The following is a 23,980-nucleotide window of genomic DNA, read 5'->3' as shown; positions in this document are numbered from 1 at the left end:
AGGATTTTTATTCATAAATATTTAACAAAACAGGATTTTTATTCATAAATATTTAACAAAACAGGATTTTTATTCATAAATATTGAACAAAACAGGATTTTTATTCATAAATATTTAACAAAACAGGATTTTTATTAATAAATATTTAACAAAACAGGATTTTTATTCATAAATATTGAACAAAACAGAATTTTTATTCATAAATATTTAACAAAACAGGATTTTTATTCATAAATATTTAACAAAACAGAATTTTTATTCAATAACTTTCATAAATATTTAACAAAACAGGATTTTTATTCATAAATATTGAACAAAACAGAATTTTTATTCATAAATATTGAACAAAACAGGATTTTTATTCATAAATATTTAACAAAACAGGATTTTTATTAATAAATATTTAACAAAACAGGATTTTTATTCATAAATATTGAATAAAACAGAATTTTTATTCAATAACTTTCATAAATATTGAACAAAACAGGATTTTTATTCAATAACTTTCATAAATATTTAACAAAACAGGATTTTTATTCATAAATATTGAACAAAACAGAATTTTTATTCATAAATATTGAACAAAACAGGATTTTTATTCATAAATATTTCACAAAACAGGATTTTTATTCAATAACTTTCATAAATATTTAACAAAACAGGATTTTTATTAATAAATATTTAACAAAACAGGATTTTTATTCATAAATATTTAACAAAACAGGATTTTTATTCATAAATATTGAATAAAACAGAATTTTTATTCAATAACTTTCATAAATATTGAACAAAACAGGATTTTTATTCAATAACTTTCATAAATATTTAACAAAACAGGATTTTTATTCATAAATATTGAACAAAACAGGATTTTTATTAATAAATATTTAACAAAACAGGATTTTTATTCATAAATATTTAACAAAACAGGATTTTTATTCATAAATATTTAACAAAACAGGATTTTTATTCATAAATATTTAACAAAACAGGATTTTTATTCATAAATATTGAACAAAACAGGATTTTTATTCATAAATATTTAACAAAACAGGATTTTTATTAATAAATATTTAACAAAACAGGATTTTTATTCATAAATATTGAACAAAACAGAATTTTTATTCATAAATATTTAACAAAACAGGATTTTTATTCATAAATATTTAACAAAACAGAATTTTTATTCAATAACTTTCATAAATATTTAACAAAACAGGATTTTTATTCAATAACTTTCATAAATATTTAACAAAACAGGATTTTTATTCATAAATATTTAATAAAACAGGATTTTTATTCATAAATATTGAACAAAACAGAATTTTTATTCATAAATATTTAACAAAACAGGATTTTTATTCATAAATATTTAACAAAACAGAATTTTTATTCAATAACTTTCATAAATATTTAACAAAACAGGATTTTTATTCATAAATATTGAACAAAACAGAATTTTTATTCATAAATATTGAACAAAACAGGATTTTTATTCATAAATATTTAACAAAACAGGATTTTTATTAATAAATATTTAACAAAACAGGATTTTTATTCATAAATATTTAACAAAACAGGATTTTTATTAATAAATATTTAACAAAACAGGATTTTTATTCATAAATATTGAATAAAACAGAATTTTTATTCAATAACTTTCATAAATATTGAACAAAACAGGATTTTTATTCAATAACTTTCATAAATATTTAACAAAACAGGATTTTTATTCATAAATATTGAACAAAACAGAATTTTTATTCATAAATATTGAACAAAACAGGATTTTTATTCATAAATATTTCACAAAACAGGATTTTTATTCAATAACTTTCATAAATATTTAACAAAACAGGATTTTTATTAATAAATATTTAACAAAACAGGATTTTTATTCATAAATATTTAACAAAACAGGATTTTTATTCATAAATATTGAATAAAACAGGATTTTTATTCAATAACTTTCATAAATATTTAACAAAACAGGATTTTTATTCAATAACTTTCATAAATATTTAATAAAACAGGATTTTTATTCATAAATATTGAACAAAACAGGATTTTTATTCATAAATATTGAACAAAACAGGATTTTTATTCATAAATATTGAACAAAACAGGATTTTTATTCAATAACTTTCATAAATATTTAACAAAACAGGATTTTTATTCATAAATATTGAACAAAACAGAATTTTTATTCATAAATATTGAACAAAACAGGATTTTTATTCATAAATATTTAACAAAACAGGATTTTTATTCATAAATATTGAACAAAACAGGATTTTTATTCATAAATATTTAACAAAACAGGATTTTTATTCATAAATATTCAACAAAACAGGATTTTTATTCATAAATATTGAACAAAACAGAATTTTTATTCATAAATATTGAACAAAACAGGATTTTTATTAATAAATATTTAACAAAACAGGATTTTTATTCATAAATATTGAACAAAACAGGATTTTTATTCATAAATATTTAACAAAACAGGATTTTTATTCATAAATATTGAACAAAACAGAATTTTTATTCATAAATATTTAACAAAACAGGATTTTTAATAATAAATATTTAACAAAACAGAATTTTTATTCATAAATATTGAACAAAACAGAATTTTTATTCATAAATATTTAACAAAACAGAATTTTTATTCATAAATATTTAACAAAACAGGATTTTTATTCATAAATATTTAACAAAACAGGATTTTTATTCAATAACTTTCATAAATATTGAACAAAACAGGATTTTTATTCATAAATATTTAACAAAACAGAATTTTTATTCAATAACTTTCATAAATATTGAACAAAACAGGATTTTTATTCATAAATATTGAACAAAACAGAATTTTTATTCAATAACTTTCATAAATATTTAACAAAACAGGATTTTTATTCATAAATATTTAACAAAACAGGATTTTTATTCATAAATATTTAACAAAACAGGATTTTTATTTAATAAATATTTAACAAAACAGGATTTTTATTCAATAACTTTCATAAATATTGAACAAAACAGGATTTTTATTCATAAATATTGAACAAAACAGGATTTTTATTCATAAATATTGAACAAAACAGGATTTTTATTCAATAACTTTCATAAATATTTAACAAAACAGGATTTTTATTCATAAATATTTAATAAAACAGGATTTTTATTCATAAATATTGAACAAAACAGGATTTTTATTCATAAATATTGAACAAAACAGGATTTTTATTCATAAATATTGAACAAAACAGAATTTTTATTCATAAATATTTAACAAAACAGGATTTTTATTCATAAATATTGAACAAAACAGAATTTTTATTCATAAATATTTAACAAAACAGGATTTTTATTCATAAATATTTAACAAAACAGGATTTTTATTTAATAAATATTTAACAAAACAGGATTTTTATTCAATAACTTTCATAAATATTGAACAAAACAGGATTTTTATTCATAAATATTGAACAAAACAGGATTTTTATTCATAAATATTGAACAAAACAGGATTTTTATTCAATAACTTTCATAAATATTTAACAAAACAGGATTTTTATTCATAAATATTTAATAAAACAGGATTTTTATTCATAAATATTGAACAAAACAGGATTTTTATTCATAAATATTGAACAAAACAGGATTTTTATTCATAAATATTGAACAAAACAGAATTTTTATTCATAAATATTGAACAAAACAGGATTTTTATTTAATAAATATTTAACAAAACAGGATTTTTATTCAATAACTTTCATAAATATTGAACAAAACAGGATTTTTATTCATAAATATTGAACAAAACAGGATTTTTATTCATAAATATTGAACAAAACAGGATTTTTATTCAATAACTTTCATAAATATTTAACAAAACAGGATTTTTATTCATAAATATTGAACAAAACAGGATTTTTATTCATAAATATTGAACAAAACAGGATTTTTATTCAATAACTTTCATAAATATTTAACAAAACAGGATTTTTATTCATAAATATTTAACAAAACAGGATTTTTATTCATAAATATTTAACAAAACAGAATTTTTATTCATAAATATTGAACAAAACAGGATTTTTATTCAATAACTTTCATAAATATTTAATAAAACAGGATTTTTATTCATAAATATTTAACAAAACAGGATTTTTATTCATAAATATTGAACAAAACAGGATTTTTATTCATAAATATTTAACAAAACAGGATTTTTATTCATAAATATTGAACAAAACAGGATTTTTATTCATAAATATTGAACAAAACAGAATTTTTATTCATAAATATTGAACAAAACAGGATTTTTATTAATAAATATTTAACAAAACAGGATTTTTATTCATAAATATTGAACAAAACAGGATTTTTATTCAATAACTTTCATAAATATTTAATAAAACAGGATTTTTATTCATAAATATTGAACAAAACAGGATTTTTATTCATAAATATTGAACAAAACAGAATTTTTATTCATAAATATTGAACAAAACAGAATTTTTATTCATAAATATTTAACAAAACAGGATTTTTAATAATAAATATTTAACAAAACAGGATTTTTATTCATAAATATTTAACAAAACAGAATTTTTATTCATAAATATTGAACAAAACAGAATTTTTATTCATAAATATTTAACAAAACAGAATTTTTATTCAATAACTTTCATAAATATTTAACAAAACAGGATTTTTATTCATAAATATTTAACAAAACAGGATTTTTATTTAATAAATATTTAACAAAACAGGATTTTTATTCAATAACTTTCATAAATATTGAACAAAACAGGATTTTTATTCATAAATATTTAACAAAACAGGATTTTTATTCATAAATATTGAACAAAACAGGATTTTTATTAATAAATATTGAACAAAACAGGATTTTTATTAATAAATATTGAACAAAACAGGATTTTTATTCATAAATATTTAACAAAACAGAATTTTTATTCATAAATATTTAACAAAACAGGATTTTTATTCATAAATATTTAACAAAACAGAATTTTTATTCATAAATATTTAACAAAACAGGATTTTTATTCATAAATATTGAACAAAACAGGATTTTTATTAATAAATATTTAACAAAACAGGATTTTTATTCATAAATATTGAACAAAACAGGATTTTTATTCAATAACTTTCATAAATATTTAATAAAACAGGATTTTTATTCATAAATATTTAACAAAACAGGATTTTTATTCATAAATATTTAACAAAACAGGATTTTTATTCATAAATATTTAACAAAACAGGATTTTTATTCATAAATATTTAACAAAACAGAATTTTTATTCATAAATATTGAACAAAACAGAATTTTTATTCATAAATATTGAACAAAACAGAATTTTTATTCATAAATATTTAACAAAACAGGATTTTTATTCATAAATATTGAACAAAACAGAATTTTTATTCAATAACTTTCATAAATATTGAACAAAACAGGATTTTTATTCATAAATATTGAACAAAACAGAATTTTTATTCATAAATATTTAACAAAACAGGATTTTTATTCATAAATATTTAACAAAACAGAATTTTTATTCAATAACTTTCATAAATATTTAACAAAACAGGATTTTTATTCATAAATATTTAACAAAACAGAATTTTTATTCATAAATATTGAACAAAACAGAATTTTTATTCATAAATATTGAACAAAACAGAATTTTTATTCATAAATATTTAACAAAACAGAATTTTTATTCATAAATATTTAACAAAACAGGATTTTTATTCATAAATATTGAACAAAACAGAATTTTTATTCATAAATATTTAACAAAACAGGATTTTTATTCAATAACTTTCATAAATATTGAACAAAACAGGATTTTTATTCATAAATATTTAACAAAACAGAATTTTTATTCAATAACTTTCATAAATATTTAACAAAACAGGATTTTTATTCAATAACTTTCATAAATATTGAACAAAACAGGATTTTTATTCAATAACTTTCATAAATATTGAACAAAACAGGATTTTTATTCATAAATATTGAACAAAACAGGATTTTTATTCAATAACTTTCATAAATATTTAACAAAACAGGATTTTTATTCATAAATATTTAATAAAACAGGATTTTTATTCATAAATATTGAACAAAACAGGATTTTTATTCATAAATATTGAACAAAACAGGATTTTTATTCATAAATATTGAACAAAACAGGATTTTTATTCAATAACTTTCATAAATATTTAACAAAACAGGATTTTTATTCATAAATATTTAACAAAACAGGATTTTTATTCATAAATATTGAACAAAACAGGATTTTTATTCATAAATATTGAACAAAACAGGATTTTTATTCATAAATATTGAACAAAACAGAATTTTTATTCATAAATATTGAACAAAACAGGATTTTTATTAATAAATATTTAACAAAACAGGATTTTTATTCATAAATATTGAACAAAACAGGATTTTTATTCAATAACTTTCATAAATATTTAATAAAACAGGATTTTTATTCATAAATATTGAACAAAACAGGATTTTTATTCATAAATATTTAACAAAACAGGATTTTTATTCATAAATATTGAACAAAACAGAATTTTTATTCATAAATATTTAACAAAACAGGATTTTTAATAATAAATATTTAACAAAACAGAATTTTTATTCATAAATATTTAACAAAACAGGATTTTTATTCATAAATATTTAACAAAACAGGATTTTTATTCAATAACTTTCATAAATATTGAACAAAACAGGATTTTTATTCATAAATATTTAACAAAACAGAATTTTTATTCAATAACTTTCATAAATATTGAACAAAACAGGATTTTTATTCATAAATATTTAACAAAACAGAATTTTTATTCAATAACTTTCATAAATATTGAACAAAACAGAATTTTTATTCAATAACTTTCATAAATATTTAACAAAACAGGATTTTTATTCAATAACTTTCATAAATATTTAACAAAACAGGATTTTTATTCATAAATATTTAACAAAACAGAATTTTTATTCATAAATATTTAACAAAACAGGATTTTTATTTAATAAATATTTAACAAAACAGGATTTTTATTCAATAACTTTCATAAATATTGAACAAAACAGGATTTTTATTCATAAATATTGAACAAAACAGGATTTTTATTAATAAATATTTAACAAAACAGGATTTTTATTCAATAACTTTCATAAATATTTAACAAAACAGGATTTTTATTCATAAATATTTAACAAAACAGGATTTTTATTCATAAATATTGAACAAAACAGGATTTTTATTCATAAATATTTAACAAAACAGGATTTTTATTCATAAATATTTAACAAAACAGGATTTTTATTCATAAATATTTAACAAAACAGAATTTTTATTCATAAATATTTAACAAAACAGGATTTTTATTCATAAATATTTAACAAAACAGAATTTTTATTCATAAATATTTAACAAAACAGGATTTTTATTCATAAATATTTAACAAAACAGGATTTTTATTCATAAATATTGAACAAAACAGGATTTTTATTCAATAACTTTCATAAATATTGAACAAAACAGGATTTTTATTCAATAACTTTCATAAATATTGAACAAAACAGGATTTTTATTCATAAATATTGAACAAAACAGGATTTTTATTCAATAACTTTCATAAATATTTAACAAAACAGGATTTTTATTCATAAATATTTAATAAAACAGGATTTTTATTCATAAATATTGAACAAAACAGGATTTTTATTCATAAATATTGAACAAAACAGGATTTTTATTCATAAATATTGAACAAAACAGGATTTTTATTCAATAACTTTCATAAATATTGAACAAAACAGGATTTTTATTCATAAATATTTAACAAAACAGGATTTTTATTCATAAATATTGAACAAAACAGGATTTTTATTCATAAATATTGAACAAAACAGAATTTTTATTCATAAATATTGAACAAAACAGGATTTTTATTAATAAATATTTAACAAAACAGGATTTTTATTCATAAATATTGAACAAAACAGGATTTTTATTCAATAACTTTCATAAATATTTAATAAAACAGGATTTTTATTCATAAATATTGAACAAAACAGGATTTTTATTCATAAATATTTAACAAAACAGGATTTTTATTCATAAATATTTAACAAAACAGAATTTTTATTCATAAATATTTAACAAAACAGGATTTTTATTCAATAACTTTCATAAATATTGAACAAAACAGGATTTTTATTCATAAATATTTAACAAAACAGAATTTTTATTCAATAACTTTCATAAATATTGAACAAAACAGGATTTTTAATAATAAATATTTAACAAAACAGGATTTTTATTCATAAATATTTAACAAAACAGAATTTTTATTCATAAATATTTAACAAAACAGAATTTTTATTCATAAATATTTAACAAAACAGGATTTTTATTCAATAACTTTCATAAATATTGAACAAAACAGGATTTTTATTCATAAATATTTAACAAAACAGAATTTTTATTCAATAACTTTCATAAATATTGAACAAAACAGGATTTTTATTCATAAATATTTAACAAAACAGAATTTTTATTCAATAACTTTCATAAATATTGAACAAAACAGAATTTTTATTCAATAACTTTCATAAATATTTAACAAAACAGGATTTTTATTCAATAACTTTCATAAATATTTAACAAAACAGGATTTTTATTCATAAATATTTAACAAAACAGGATTTTTATTCATAAATATTTAACAAAACAGGATTTTTATTTAATAAATATTTAACAAAACAGGATTTTTATTCAATAACTTTCATAAATATTGAACAAAACAGGATTTTTATTCATAAATATTTAACAAAACAGGATTTTTATTCATAAATATTGAACAAAACAGGATTTTTATTCATAAATATTTAACAAAACAGGATTTTTATTCATAAATATTGAACAAAACAGGATTTTTATTCATAAATATTTAACAAAACAGGATTTTTATTCATAAATATTTAACAAAACAGGATTTTTATTCATAAATATTTAACAAAACAGAATTTTTATTCATAAATATTTAACAAAACAGGATTTTTATTCATAAATATTTAACAAAACAGAATTTTTATTCATAAATATTTAACAAAACAGAATTTTTATTCATAAATATTTAACAAAACAGGATTTTTATTCATAAATATTGAACAAAACAGGATTTTTATTCATAAATATTGAACAAAACAGGATTTTTATTAATAAATATTTAACAAAACAGGATTTTTATTCATAAATATTGAACAAAACAGGATTTTTATTCAATAACTTTCATAAATATTTAATAAAACAGGATTTTTATTCATAAATATTTAACAAAACAGGATTTTTATTCATAAATATTTAACAAAACAGGATTTTTATTCATAAATATTGAACAAAACAGGATTTTTATTCATAAATATTTAACAAAACAGGATTTTTATTCAATAACTTTCATAAATATTTAACAAAACAGGATTTTTATTCATAAATATTGAACAAAACAGGATTTTTATTCATAAATATTTAACAAAACAGAATTTTTATTCATAAATATTGAACAAAACAGAATTTTTATTCATAAATATTGAACAAAACAGAATTTTTATTCATAAATATTGAACAAAACAGAATTTTTATTCATAAATATTTAACAAAACAGGATTTTTATTCATAAATATTGAACAAAACAGAATTTTTATTCATAAATATTGAACAAAACAGGATTTTTATTCATAAATATTTAACAAAACAGAATTTTTATTCAATAACTTTCATAAATATTGAACAAAACAGGATTTTTATTCATAAATATTGAACAAAACAGAATTTTTATTCATAAATATTTAACAAAACAGAATTTTTATTCATAAATATTTAACAAAACAGGATTTTTATTCATAAATATTGAACAAAACAGGATTTTTATTCAATAACTTTCATAAATATTGAACAAAACAGGATTTTTATTCATAAATATTGAACAAAACAGGATTTTTATTCATAAATATTTAACAAAACAGGATTTTTATTCATAAATATTGAATAAAACAGAATTTTTATTCAATAACTTTCATAAATATTGAACAAAACAGGATTTTTATTCATAAATATTTAACAAAACAGGATTTTTATTCATAAATATTTAACAAAACAGGATTTTTATTCATAAATATTGAACAAAACAGGATTTTTATTCAATAACTTTCATAAATATTTAATAAAACAGGATTTTTATTCATAAATATTGAACAAAACAGGATTTTTATTCATAAATATTTAACAAAACAGAATTTTTATTCAATAACTTTCATAAATATTGAACAAAACAGGATTTTTATTCATAAATATTTAATAAAACAGGATTTTTATTCATAAATATTGAACAAAACAGGATTTTTATTCATAAATATTGAACAAAACAGAATTTTTATTCATAAATATTGAACAAAACAGGATTTTTATTCATAAATATTGAACAAAACAGGATTTTTATTCAATAACTTTCATAAATATTGAACAAAACAGGATTTTTATTCATAAATATTGAACAAAACAGGATTTTTATTCATAAATATTGAACAAAACAGGATTTTTATTCATAAATATTTAACAAAACAGGATTTTTAATAATAAATATTTAACAAAACAGGATTTTTATTCATAAATATTGAACAAAACAGGATTTTTATTCAATAACTTTCATAAATATTTAACAAAACAGGATTTTTATTCAATAACTTTCATAAATATTTAACAAAACAGAATTTTTATTCATAAATATTTAATAAAACAGGATTTTTATTCATAAATATTGAACAAAACAGGATTTTTATTCATAAATATTGAACAAAACAGGATTTTTATTCAATAACTTTCATAAATATTTAACAAAACAGGATTTTTATTCATAAATATTTAACAAAACAGGATTTTTATTCATAAATATTTAATAAAACAGGATTTTTATTCATAAATATTGAACAAAACAGGATTTTTATTCATAAATATTGAACAAAACAGGATTTTTATTCATAAATATTGAACAAAACAGGATTTTTATTCAATAACTTTCATAAATATTGAACAAAACAGGATTTTTATTCATAAATATTTAACAAAACAGGATTTTTATTCATAAATATTTAACAAAACAGGATTTTTATTCATAAATATTTAACAAAACAGGATTTTTATTCATAAATATTTCACAAAACAGGATTTTTATTCAATAACTTTCATAAATATTTAACAAAACAGGATTTTTATTAATAAATATTTAACAAAACAGGATTTTTATTCATAAATATTTAATAAAACAGGATTTTTATTCATAAATATTGAACAAAACAGGATTTTTATTCATAAATATTGAACAAAACAGGATTTTTATTCAATAACTTTCATAAATATTGAACAAAACAGGATTTTTATTCATAAATATTTAATAAAACAGGATTTTTATTCATAAATATTGAACAAAACAGGATTTTTATTCATAAATATTGAACAAAACAGAATTTTTATTCATAAATATTGAACAAAACAGGATTTTTATTCATAAATATTGAACAAAACAGGATTTTTATTCAATAACTTTCATAAATATTGAACAAAACAGGATTTTTATTCATAAATATTGAACAAAACAGGATTTTTATTCATAAATATTTAACAAAACAGGATTTTTATTCATAAATATTGAACAAAACAGGATTTTTATTCAATAACTTTCATAAATATTGAACAAAACAGGATTTTTATTCATAAATATTTCACAAAACAGGATTTTTATTCAATAACTTTCATAAATATTTAACAAAACAGGATTTTTATTCATAAATATTGAACAAAACAGGATTTTTATTCATAAATATTTAACAAAACAGGATTTTTATTAATAAATATTTAACAAAACAGGATTTTTATTCATAAATATTTAATAAAACAGGATTTTTATTCATAAATATTGAACAAAACAGGATTTTTATTCATAAATATTGAACAAAACAGAATTTTTATTCATAAATATTGAACAAAACAGGATTTTTATTCATAAATATTTAACAAAACAGGATTTTTATTAATAAATATTTAACAAAACAGGATTTTTATTCATAAATATTGAACAAAACAGGATTTTTATTCAATAACTTTCATAAATATTTAACAAAACAGGATTTTTATTCATAAATATTTAACAAAACAGGATTTTTATTCATAAATATTGAATAAAACAGAATTTTTATTCAATAACTTTCATAAATATTGAACAAAACAGGATTTTTATTCAATAACTTTCATAAATATTTAACAAAACAGGATTTTTATTCATAAATATTGAACAAAACAGAATTTTTATTCATAAATATTTAACAAAACAGGATTTTTATTAATAAATATTTAACAAAACAGGATTTTTATTCATAAATATTTCACAAAACAGGATTTTTATTCAATAACTTTCATAAATATTTAACAAAACAGGATTTTTATTAATAAATATTTAACAAAACAGGATTTTTATTCATAAATATTTAACAAAACAGGATTTTTATTCATAAATATTGAACAAAACAGGATTTTTATTCATAAATATTGAACAAAACAGGATTTTTATTCATAAATATTTAACAAAACAGGATTTTTAATAATAAATATTTAACAAAACAGGATTTTTATTCATAAATATTGAACAAAACAGGATTTTTATTCAATAACTTTCATAAATATTGAACAAAACAGGATTTTTATTCATAAATATTGAACAAAACAGGATTTTTATTCATAAATATTGAACAAAACAGGATTTTTATTCAATAACTTTCATAAATATTTAACAAAACAGGATTTTTATTCAATAACTTTCATAAATATTTAACAAAACAGAATTTTTATTCATAAATATTTAATAAAACAGGATTTTTATTCATAAATATTGAACAAAACAGGATTTTTATTCATAAATATTGAACAAAACAGGATTTTTATTCATAAATATTGAACAAAACAGGATTTTTATTCAATAACTTTCATAAATATTGAACAAAACAGGATTTTTATTCATAAATATTTAACAAAACAGGATTTTTATTCATAAATATTTAACAAAACAGGATTTTTATTCATAAATATTTAACAAAACAGGATTTTTATTCATAAATATTGAACAAAACAGGATTTTTATTCAATAACTTTCATAAATATTGAACAAAACAGGATTTTTTTTCATAAATATTTAACAAAACAGGATTTTTATTCATAAATATTTCACAAAACAGGATTTTTATTCAATAACTTTCATAAATATTTAACAAAACAGGATTTTTATTAATAAATATTTAACAAAACAGGATTTTTATTCATAAATATTTAATAAAACAGGATTTTTATTCATAAATATTGAACAAAACAGGATTTTTATTCATAAATATTGAACAAAACAGGATTTTTATTCAATAACTTTCATAAATATTTAACAAAACAGGATTTTTATTCAATAACTTTCATAAATATTTAACAAAACAGGATTTTTATTCATAAATATTTAACAAAACAGGATTTTTATTCAATAACTTTCATAAATATTTAACAAAACAGGATTTTTATTCATAAATATTTAACAAAACAGGATTTTTATTCATAAATATTTAACAAAACAGGATTTTTATTCAATAACTTTCATAAATATTTAACAAAACAGGATTTTTATTCAATAACTTTCATAAATATTTAACAAAACAGAATTTTTATTCATAAATATTTAACAAAACAGGATTTTTATTCATAAATATTGAACAAAACAGAATTTTTATTCATAAATATTTAACAAAACAGGATTTTTATTCATAAATATTGAACAAAACAGAATTTTTATTCATAAATATTTAACAAAACAGGATTTTTATTCATAAATATTGAACAAAACAGAATTTTTATTCATAAATATTTAACAAAACAGGATTTTTATTCATAAATATTGAACAAAACAGGATTTTTATTCAATAACTTTCATAAATATTTAACAAAACAGGATTTTTATTCAATAACTTTCATAAATATTTAATAAAACAGGATTTTTATTCATAAATATTGAACAAAACAGGATTTTTATTCATAAATATTTAACAAAACAGGATTTTTATTCAATAACTTTCATAAATATTTAACAAAACAGGATTTTTATTCATAAATATTGAACAAAACAGAATTTTTATTCATAAATATTTAACAAAACAGGATTTTTATTCATAAATATTTAACAAAACAGAATTTTTATTCATAAATATTGAACAAAACAGAATTTTTATTCATAAATATTGAACAAAACAGGATTTTTATTCAATAACTTTCATAAATATTGAACAAAACAGGATTTTTATTCAATAACTTTCATAAATATTTAATAAAACAGGATTTTTATTAATAAATATTTAATAAAACAGGATTTTTATTCATAAATATTGAACAAAACAGGATTTTTATTCATAAATATTGAACAAAACAGAATTTTTATTCATAAATATTGAACAAAACAGAATTTTTATTCATAAATATTTAACAAAACAGGATTTTTATTCATAAATATTGAACAAAACAGGATTTTTATTCATAAATATTGAACAAAACAGGATTTTTATTCAATAACTTTCATAAATATTTAACAAAACAGGATTTTTATTCATAAATATTGAACAAAAGAGGATTTTTATTCATAAATATTTAACAAAACAGGATTTTTATTCATAAATATTTAACAAAACAGGATTTTGATTCATAAATATTTAACAAAACAGGATTTTTACAGGCTGTAACAGTGAGAACTGGAACCCTAAAAACTACTTGGAAAGTGAGGCGTCTCAGTGCCACCTCTCTGGCGTGCATTCAGACACAGCTGGAATGATTGCAGCTTTTGTTCCTCAAAGCCCTGTGTGCGGTGATGGAGCAACAGCGCCCTCCTTTGGTGACAGCTGAGAGGGAAAAAAAGCTTACAGCACCTGGTATTCCCAGGCGGTCTCCCATCCAAGTACTAACCAGGCCCGACCCTGCTTAGCTTCCGAGATCAGACGAGATCGGGCGTGTTTTTTTTTTTTTTTTCTTTTATTATCAAAAAAGGCATAAATTACACATTCACACATTTTCATAATTCAAAAGAAATTAACACCCCAAAAAAACAAAATCACACAAGACAAGAAGCTCCTTCAAATACTTGAAATCCACACTTAATGACACATAAACCTATACAGGTTAAACATAAAAAACATACTATCAAAACCAAACTGACGAGATCGGGCGTGTTTTTTTTTTTCTCTTTTTATTATCAAAAATATAAGTTTTTACAAGACATATTATTTACAAAGAGAACAACAGAAAGAAAATACTAAACAAAACAAAAATAAACACAATTCATTCGTCACATAAAGCCTGTAGCCAAAACACTCAGGCCAAATAAATAAAACAAAACCCAGACACCATAAAGAAAATATACGCCAAAATAAAATACTCACAAATCTTTATGTTTGTGTAGCCTGCAGCCAAAACGCTCAGGCCAAAATAAATAAAACAAAACCCAGACACCTTAAAGAAAATACACTACAAAATAAAATACTCACACATATTTATCTTTGTGTAGCCTGCAGCCAAAACGCTCAGGCCAAATAAATAAAACAAAACCCAGACACCTTAAAGAAAATACACTACAAAATAAAATACTCACACATATTTATGTTTGTGTAGCCTGCAGCCAAAACGCTCAGGCCAAAATAAAAAACCCAAAACAAAACAACATAAAGAAAATACACAACAAAATAGAATACACACAAATCTTTCTCCACATAAAGCCTGCAGCCAAAACACTCAGGCCAAAAAAAAAGAAATAAAAATAAGAACCCAGACAATAAAAGGAAAAACACGCAAAAAGAAAAACCATAAAAAACCACAAATTATACTCTACGCAAGCCTGTAGCCAAAACACTCAGGCCAAAACAAAAAAATAAATATATAAATAAATAAACAAAATAAACAAAAAGCAAATTAAAAAAAAGGAAAAAGGAGAAAAACAAACAACAAAAAACAAAAAACACCAAACAACAAAACAAACCACACTCTAAAAAAAAAATCCCAATGGTGAGGCAAGACTGCTAGCCCCAGTCCACCTTTACCTCTCCATCTTCCCCAATCCTGATGAGGGTACTCCCCATAATGAACCCTCTCTCAAATTCCTCACTATCTAATGATCTGTACATCATGTTGACATCCCTCTTCAATCCACTCCTAAATATACTCCAGATGTCAGCTTTCCTCTTCTCATAATGGGCCAGATTCCTCCTCAGTTTGACTGCAAACCTTGCATGGCTCAATGTGTAGTTCAAGAGACTCAGCCCTTTCATTCTTCCTTCCACTCCAAACAACCACAATTCCTTCCACTCCATTCTCTCTACATATCTTTCATTCCAACATCTGTTAATTAACTCCTTCAATCTCTCAAAATATCCCTGCAACTCCTCACATTCAACAAACTCATGCATACATGTTTCAACTTCCACTCCACATACATCACATTCTTTCTTCACATTCACATCAAACTTACTTACTTACTACTTAAAAGAAAATCAAAATTCTCACATTCACTACTGTTCCATTTCACTCTCAGATTCATCCATATTCTTTTCACATCCATGTCATTCATCACTCTCATCCATACTTTCTCTGCAGCTGGTCTCCTCACATACCCCCCTCTGAAACATTTATACAACACTCTGGTTTTCACACTCATCAGATTCATTCTCTTCTCACTTTCTCCTACATACATCTCAATCTCTCCTTGCTCATCCACCACATTCTCTCTCTCAATCATTTCCATCCACTCTCTGGGCATCCCTCCCTTTATCTTATCCATCACCCCCTCTGCTGTACCCATCCACGTTTCATCCCCCCTGCCCCTCACCTCATCAACTACCACCTGTGCCCTCATAAACCCTGGTACATATTCATAAACTAAATCCCTCACCTTCCTAAACCCAGCCCTCCACATCAACCTGTTGTAAAGTGTTTCCCCTTCCCATGTGATTTTTGGATTTAAAAACACCGGCTGCTCCCATACTTGCTTTACATTCTTACATTCATACTTCACACACTTCACAAACTCACCCCATGATCCCAACACCTCCTTATAAAAATCAGACACCTCACTCAACATTCCTTTCTTCAGTTCCATAAACACTGCACTATCTCCACACCCTCCACATTTATCAATCGCTTCCTTTAAAAACACCTTCCATGTGTGATCCCTGTTGTTTATTAAATACCTCACCATCATTTTCACCCTAAGTGCTTTCTTCTTCTTTTCTAAATTAATCAGTTTCAGTCCTCCATCCTCATACTCATTCTCCATCACCTCCCTGGCTATTCTAACTCCCTTCCCATCCCACAGAAACTCACTCACTACTCTCTCCACCTCCTTCATCACTCTCTCAGGTACATCTAACACATTCATTACATACACTAACTTACTCATCACTAACGCATTCACAACTACCACCTTCCCTTTCAACCCTAACCCTCTGTGCTTCCAAAACCCTAATGTCTTCCTAATACTGTTCACTATCCCTTCATATTGCATATCTCTCCCTTCCTTATCCTTTATCCCTAAATTAACACCTAACACTCTGAAATAATCCTGCTTCTCTTTTAACCCTATCTCCACCCTTCCTATGCTATCCTCTCCTATATACATGATCTCTGACTTCTCTATGTTAACTTTAGCCCCTGATGCCCTCCCATACAGCTCTAAACTATCTAATACCTCAACTATACTTTCCCTGTCCTTCACTGTGACTGTTGTGTCGTCTGCATATTGATATAATAAACTCTCTTGTCCTCCTGGTAGCTCTATCCCCCTGATTTTATTGTTTTGCCTTAATAGTAGTGCGAGTGGTTCAGCTGACAGTGAGTATAGCAGTGCTGACATTGGACACCCTTGCCTAACTGACCTTTCTAACCTAAATGTGTCTGTGACTATACCATTAATTTTAACACAACTATGTGCCCCCTCATACATCCTCCTAATCCATCCACCTAATCTATGCCCAAAACCCATTTTCTCTAACACCCTGTACAAATAAGTGTGATCTAACCTATCAAATGCCTTATTTAAATCTAAATTTACTACAATCCCTCCCTTTCCTTTCTTCATATACTCTATTGTGTCTCTAATGCTACTTACTGTGTCTGCTATATCCCTACCTGGTATACTATAAGCCTGCGTGCTCCCTACCACCGTCCCAATGACTCTTTTAATCCTGTTGGCTAACACCCGTGCTAATATCTTGTAATCTGTATTCAGCATTGTAAGTGGTCTGTAGTTTTCTAATCTATCCCTATTCCCTTTCTTATATATGATGCTAACTAGCCCTGTCGACATATCTGCTTTCATCCTATCCTTCTCTTCTATCCATCTAAACAATCTATCTAACACTGGCACTAATTCCTCCCTAAATTCTATATAAAACTCCCCAATAATACCATCTATCCCTGGACTCTTATTCCTACCTAACCCTGCTATGGCTGCTTCTATTTCTCCTGTCCCTATGTTACCCTCACACATCTCCCTATCATCATCACTCACCTTCACTTCTACTTTCTCTAACACCTGCCTCATGCTCTCTTCATCCACTTCTCCTGCCCTAAATAATTCCCTGTAAAATTCTTCTACCCTTTCTGCTATCCCTACAAAATCTGTAATTTTCTCTCCCTCCTTTCCTTCTACCTGTTCTAAATAATTCCTCTTCTGCTTTGTTTTCTCTAGCCCTAAACAATACCCTGTACATTTCTCTCCCTCAATCACATGTCTTGCCCTACTCCTGACTATTGCTCCCTTACACTTCCTCTGTTCTATCTCCTTCAGCTCTTCTTTAATTCTTATATAATTCTTCAGATCACACTCCTCCTCATCTATCCTCTCTACCTCTCTTTCTAACTCCTCCTTCAGATTTCTCTCTCTCTCTCTCGCTCTCCTATTCCTACATCTACTATAATTTATGCTCAACTCTTTAATTTCTATTTTCAAATTCTCCCACCACCCCCCAACATCCTCCTCATACATACTGTCATTCATTCTCATGTTTATACATTCTCTCACTTTCTTTTTATATAGTTCATCTTTCACTAGTTCACCATTCAAACACCACACACCACCTCCCCTCCTTTCAATTTGTTGTTTTAAACTAAACTCTAACACCATGTGATCACTAAGTGCAGTTACTTTATACTCTATCTTTCCTATCCTATCAACTATGCCCTTTGCTCCCAAAACTAAATCTATCCTACTCTGTTTTAAAACCCCTCTCACTACTTGTCTCCTGGAAAAAGCCTTCCCCTCTGGATTCCTCTCTCTCCACACATCAATCATCCCTCTTTCTCTCATCACCTTTCTCAACACACCTCTCGACGAATCACTCCTATAACATACACTCGATGACGCATCCAACCTTCCACACCACACATTGAAATCACCCACAATCATACAGTTGTCCTCACACACTCCTCCCACCCTCTCAAAAAAAACCCTTCTCTCTCTCTCCTCATTAGGTGCATATAAATTAATTAACTGAAACTTTTTCCCCATGTGCTCAAATATAATACCAATCATTCTCCCTTCCCCATCATCCACACACTTTCTAACATTCTCAATCACTCCCCTCTTTACTAAGATTGCCACCCCCCTTGATTTGTCTCCCCCGTTGTTCACATACATCTCACCCATCCATTCTCTCTCAGTCTCTCTCACACACACATCATCCCAGTGAGTCTCTTGTAAACATACAATATCTGCATCACACACCAGCAAGGTTTGCTGTCTCCTGTCTCGGTCTCTAAGCCCATTACTATTGAAAGAGGAAAAGCTGAGCGCCATTAGCAGTATTAAAAGGGATGTCAACATGAGTGCTTATCATTTAGCGGCTTTCTTTTTTACTTTTTCCAGTCTCTTACTATGCCTCTTACTTTTAGGTCTTTTCCTCACCTCTCCCACTTTCTCCATGTTATCGTCCTCACTCGCAGTTATATCCGATACCTCCCACTCCATCCCACTCACCCCCGCACCCCCACTCATTCCCATTCCCCCCTTTTCCACCATCCTTACCCCGCTTGTTTCCCCGTTCATCCCTCCTCCCGTCCCTCTGGCTTCTGCGTCTCTCTCCCCTCCTTTGTCAGTCTCTGTGTCTTTCTCTCCTTCCGTCGGCGTCTCCATTACAGTCTCTACCTCTCCGTCCTGCTCCTCTTCCTCTTCCTCTTCCTCCTGCATCCTCTCCTCTCCCTCTCCTTCCAGTCCTGAAGTCGCGTCTTCTTCACCATCTCCGCTCCGGCTTTGATCCTCTCCGTCGATCGTCTCCTGGCTCCAAACTCCTTCTCCCGTCTGCTCCTTCTCCTGCTCCTTCTCCTGCTGCTGCTCCTCCTGCTGCTTCTCTGCGCACTCTCTGGCGTAATGTCCTTGTTTGCCACATTTAAAACAGGTGAAATCCGGGCAGTCTCTTACTATGTGTCCTGGCTGGATACATAGCCGGCAGACTTTCACCTGCCTGTCATGGATTACTCTGAAGTGCTCCGCTCCTCCTGCTGTTTCAAATTTTGTGGAGTACGGAAGCGACTTGACAAATTCTGTAAACTTTACTTTTAAAAATCGTGTCCCGTCTGCAATGTTTGTACCCGGCCACATCCGTCTCCTTATCCTGGATACTGGGCTCACTCCCCAGTCACGCAATTTGCTCAGTATCGTTTCGTCATCTATATATGTAGGCAAGTTAATAAATGATACGACCATCTCGTCGTTATTGATTTCCCTTGCCATTACCGTGTTATTTTGTATTTTCAGACCGTCCATAATTTTTGCTTTCCCTTCTTCAGTTTTCATGGTCAGTTCATAGCTTTTAGGATTCTTGAATCTACAGCCTATAACCTCTCCACACACTTCCTTCACTTTCTTGAGCAGCTCCATCATAGTTATCCTGTCATTTCCGTCTATATCCACCAGTAGGGTTAATCTTTTTTCAAAGATTGTTTTCTCCTTAAGTCCATTGTCCGTAATCCGTTTCTCCTGTGTCATTGCCGGTCCAGTTTTGTTTGCCATGTGGTCCGTCCCAAACATTTCAAAAAGGGAAAATAAAGTCCCCCAAACAGCAGGGCTGTCGGGGGAAAACTACAAAAACAAAACAACACAACTACAGACAACGGATACAACGAACAAAAACAAAAATGAACAGGGATATTTTATGATAGCTTCTAACTCTCGGTACTCACTCAACTCACTTCCTGAAAGGGGCGTGTTCAAGGTGGTATGGCCGTAAGCGACGAAACAGGCCGCAAAAAGCCCATTTAAACATGCTGTGACACCACTGACAGTTGCTCACACCAGCTGAGTGGCGGATAATGGTGTCTCAGCCATCAAACACATGCTATCCTTTAACAGTACTTATAATAGGAATAGTTTTTTTTTTTCTGCGGAGAAACACACAGCTGGAAGGACTGCAACCTTGTTTCTCAGGCCATTTGTGTACATGCGGGATGATTGCAGGCTTTTTACAGGCTGTAACAGTGAGAACTGGAACCCTAAAAACTACTTGGAAAGTGAGGCGTCTCAGTGCCACCTCTCTGGCGTGCATTCAGACACAGCTGGAATGATTGCAGCTTTTGTTCCTCAAAGCCCTGTGTGCGGTGATGGAGCAACAGCGCCCTCCTTTGGTGACAGCTGAGAGGGAAAAAAAGCTTACAGCACCTGGTATTCCCAGGCGGTCTCCCATCCAAGTACTAACCAGGCCCGACCCTGCTTAGCTTCCGAGATCAGACGAGATCGGGCGTGTTCAGGGTGGTATGGCCGTAAGCGACGAAACAGGCCGCAGAAAGCCCATTTAAACATGCTGTGACACCACTGACAGTTGCTCACACCAGCTGAGTGGCGGATAATGGTGTCTCAGCCATCAAACACATGCTATCCTTTAACAGTACTTTGATAGGAATAGTTTTTTTTTTTCTGCGGAGAAACACACAGCTGGAAGGACTGCAACCTTGTTTCTCAGGCCATTTGTGTACATGCGGGATGATTGCAGGCTTTTTACAGGCTGTAACAGTGAGAACTGGAACCCTAAAAACTACTTGGAAAGTGAGGCGTCTCAGTGCCACCTCTCTGGCGTGCATTCAGACACAGCTGGAATGATTGCAGCTTTTGTTCCTCAAAGCCCTGTGTGCGGTGATGGAGCAACAGCGCCCTCCTTTGGTGACAGCTGAGAGGGAAAAAAAGCTTACAGCACCTGGTATTCCCAGGCGGTCTCCCATCCAAGTACTAACCAGGCCCGACCCTGCTTAGCTTCCGAGATCAGACGAGATCGGGCGTGTTCAGGGTGGTATGGCCGTAAGCGATGAAACAGGCCGCAGAAAGCCCATTTAAACATGCTGTGACACCACTGACAGTTGCTCACACCAGCTGAGTGGCGGATAATGGTGTCTCAGCCATCAAACACATGCTATCCTTTAACAGTACTTTGATAGGAATAGTTGTTTTTTTTCTGCGGAGAAACACACAGCTGGAAGGACTGCAACCTTGTTTCTCAGGCCATTTGTGTACATGCGGGATGATTGCAGGCTTTTTACAGGCTGTAACAGTGAGAACTGGAACCCTAAAAACTACTTGGAAAGTGAGGCGTCTCAGTGCCACCTCTCTGGCGTGCATTCAGACACAGCTGGAATGATTGCAGCTTTTGTTCCTCAAAGCCCTGTGTGCGGTGATGGAGCAACAGCGCCCTCCTTTGGTGACAGCTGAGAGGGAAAAAAAGCTTACAGCACCTGGTATTCCCAGGCGGTCTCCCATCCAAGTACTAACCAGGCCCGACACTGCTTAGCTTCCGAGATCAGACGAGATCGGGCGTGTTCTTTTTTTTTTTTTCTCTTTTTTTATTTTTCTTCAGTTCACAAATTTACATTTTCAATACCTTATTTTTACACAAAAACTTAATCCCTTCCCCATCCCTTTCATCAACCCCACAAAACACAACCAGAATACAAATTATCATTTTACCAATTAAACATAATCTCACCCTCCTCACCTTCATAAATAAACTTATTCCCACTTAAAAAAGACAGTTTGACCTCCTTCCCACCGTATCTACAATTCATTTCAATGTCTTTTCTCATTATTGTTTTAAATAAGTGTTTTATTTTTACCTTCCGTCCCTCAAAATGCGCATAATTTCTTCTGTAGACGACCGCGAGTCTGGCATGGCTTAAAATAAAATTAATTAACCAAATGTTCACATCTTTCTTTTTTTCAAATAAACCAAACAAAAACCATTTCCTCCATCCTTCTTCCAATTCTGATTCCATCCTCCAGTTTTTTTTCAACAATGCTTTTAAAAAATCAAAGAAATCAACCAACTCAACACAATCCAAAAAAAAATGTAAAAAGCTCTCATGGCCATTATTACACACATCACACGTTGCACTTACCGCATTGTTTATTCTATTAAACACCACATTTGTATATATTCTATTATGTTTTATCAGGAAATCATTATTCTCACACTCTACACTGTTATATTTTATGTTCACATTCGACCATATTTTCTTTACATCAAAATCTTCAAACACTCTTCTCCAAACACTCTCTGCCGCTGGCTCTTTTATCACATCAACTATTAACCATCCATACACTTTTTTTACACTCATACTCTTAATTTCACATTTCTTCCCATTCTCCATCACATACATCTCAGGCATACATTCATCTATTGTCTGGACACATTCTTTTTCAATTTTGTTAGTCCAGTTCAAAGGTATACTTGCTTTAATTCTGTCATATATTTTATTTACTTTCTCTCTGCTTTCCATTCCTTCATACTCACACACCGAATCATAAATACAAT

At 26.2% G+C, this 23,980-nt stretch overlaps 2 non-coding genes across 2 annotated transcripts; both read right to left on the bottom strand.

Annotated features, from left to right (window-relative positions):
* Positions 1–21,828: 21,828 nt before the first annotated feature.
* Positions 21,829–21,947, bottom strand: LOC128353405 (5S ribosomal RNA). The gene has a single exon (XR_008320868.1). It is a non-coding gene; the product is annotated as a 5S ribosomal RNA (ribosomal RNA).
* A 413-nt stretch (positions 21,948–22,360) lies between these two features.
* LOC128353397 (5S ribosomal RNA) lies at positions 22,361–22,479 on the bottom strand. Its single transcript, XR_008320866.1, has one exon. It is a non-coding gene; the product is annotated as a 5S ribosomal RNA (ribosomal RNA).
* Positions 22,480–23,980: the final 1,501 nt, after the last annotated feature.

This window comes from Scomber japonicus, chromosome 2 (genome assembly GCF_027409825.1).
Source record: "Scomber japonicus isolate fScoJap1 chromosome 2, fScoJap1.pri, whole genome shotgun sequence".
Taxonomy (NCBI): domain Eukaryota; kingdom Metazoa; phylum Chordata; class Actinopteri; order Scombriformes; family Scombridae; genus Scomber; species Scomber japonicus.
The sequence above is the reverse complement of the archived record's forward strand: the minus strand, read 5'-3'. Positions and strand labels throughout refer to the sequence as shown.